The sequence below is a fragment of the Rhamphochromis longiceps genome, linkage group LG8 (assembly GCF_057381845.1).
Source record: "Rhamphochromis longiceps isolate RC_006_pf linkage group LG8, R_longiceps_female_GT1.1, whole genome shotgun sequence".
Lineage (NCBI taxonomy): Eukaryota > Metazoa > Chordata > Actinopteri > Cichliformes > Cichlidae > Rhamphochromis > Rhamphochromis longiceps.
This window is the reverse complement of record NC_140564.1, coordinates 19,394,405-19,396,514: the sequence shown is the minus strand read 5'-3', so window position 1 is coordinate 19,396,514 and position 2,110 is coordinate 19,394,405.

Below are 2,110 nucleotides of genomic sequence, written 5' to 3'. Positions count from 1 at the left end.
CACACACACACACACACACACACACACACACACACACACACACACACACACACACACCATTTCTGTGTGTGGAGATCTGAAGGTGATGGATTTTTATGGTCAGTAAATGTCAGGGGGATTTTTTCTGGACAAAACCTGACTGTTTGGTATTTTCTTCATACAGACATTTCTCCTTGATCAAGTTTCTTCCTTGTCCATTCTTCACATTTGCACCAAAGTGGTGCTTGCATAACCTTACTGACAACCAGACACCACCATCAGCTCCACCTAAGCATAGGAATAAGTGTAATATGTATAAGTGGATTGATCCAAATACTGAGAGTATTTATACCAGTGCTGGTATAGGAATTAAATCAATACTAGCCCAATAGCATCGATACTTAGCTTCTATATAGTGCTTTTCTACTCTCCTGGAGCACTTAAAGCGCTTTATACAACATACCCCATCATCCATTGCTTTCTACCCATCATTCACACACATTCATACCCTGATGGATGCATTAGAGAGCAACTTGCAGTTAGTATCTTGCCCAAGGACATTTTGGATGTCATGATCAAACCACCGACCTTTTGATCAGTAGGTGACCCACTCCACCTCCTGACTGCCACCCCAATGTCTGAACCACGACTGTCTCGTCTATTTTATTTATAGCATATACAGCACATTTAATCTACAGAAGCTGACCCAAGGTGCTTTAGAGAGACGCACATTTACATTTCAGATCTCCAAAATAAGCGAGATGCACTATACATGATAAACTGAAAGGTGTGTTATGTCATGTTAATTATTGTGGAAACTAAAAATCACAGTCACATCACAGTGGTCATTCAAATGTGCTCAGAATTAGGCAAAGTGATGACGATTCACCTCATAAATCATGATACGCTGCTATCCCCCACATAAGCTGCTTTTATAGGTTAAAAGTATCAATATTGGTATCAGCGATACTGGCCCTGTATTTACTTGGTGTCGGATCAATACCAAAATTTGCAGTATTGCACAGCACTAGATGGGTGGCCTGATGTGAGCAGATGTTTGTAGCATCTCTGTCCTGTGAGCTGCATCAGAAAATCAGTTTGTATCCAGCTTTGTGACATTAACTGATCTCACAGAGAAACTGCTTTTAAAACAAAATGCTTCAAGACACTTCATCACTTCACTGAAGATAAACAGCACACATAAACTGTGGAAACAAAGAAAAGAGTTCCTGAATATGCATTACAAGAACAATAAAAGTTTGGCGAGCAGCGCATGCCAGATGATGATCTTGGCAGTTCAGATGAAGGAACACACACACACACACACACACACACACACACACACACACACACACACACACACACACACACACACACACACATAATATATGAAAACCTTTAAACGATAAGCATTTCACATCTTGAACTACACAAGTCTGAAGGATTTCTTTTTTCAATTATAAAGTCCCATTAAGGGAACTTGAAAATCACGAAGCAGTCCTAAGAAACAAGACAGGCAGTGTCTGTAAGTGCTCGTCACCAGACAAAAGACTCACATATCAATGAAAGGCTGAATATTTAATGTCATTTTTTATATTCAAGTATATTTGGGACGGGAAGGAAATAAAGATGAGAGAGAGGAACACAGCTCCCCGAAATATCACTTCAAAACATAAGTCTGTGAAACATACGTACACACAGATTTCAGGTCAATGTATTACACAAAACACTAAAAATCAAGGGAACCAGTCCCAGACACAGTACATGATGCATAAAGGTTAAGGGACAACACACACAGTTACAGGCCGGCTACACTGCAGTGATGACCTTATAGCATCTTAAGCAAATCAGAATCAATTTTAAGAAATAGAAAAAGAAATCCAGCAAAGACTTGACACCAAACCTGAGACATGCATCTGAAACTTTATTTGATTCATGTAGAGTTTCATGAAGTCTCATCAGAAATGATCTCAGTGGAAGGGTTGTTGTCAAGAAGCCATTCCTAAGGAAGAGAAACAAAGAACAAAGGCTGAGGTTTGTCAAAGTACACAAGAACTGGACTGAAAGCTCGTGGCAACAGGTCTGATGGAAGTGTGAAACTGCTGGTTCGCATCATCGTCAGTATGTACAG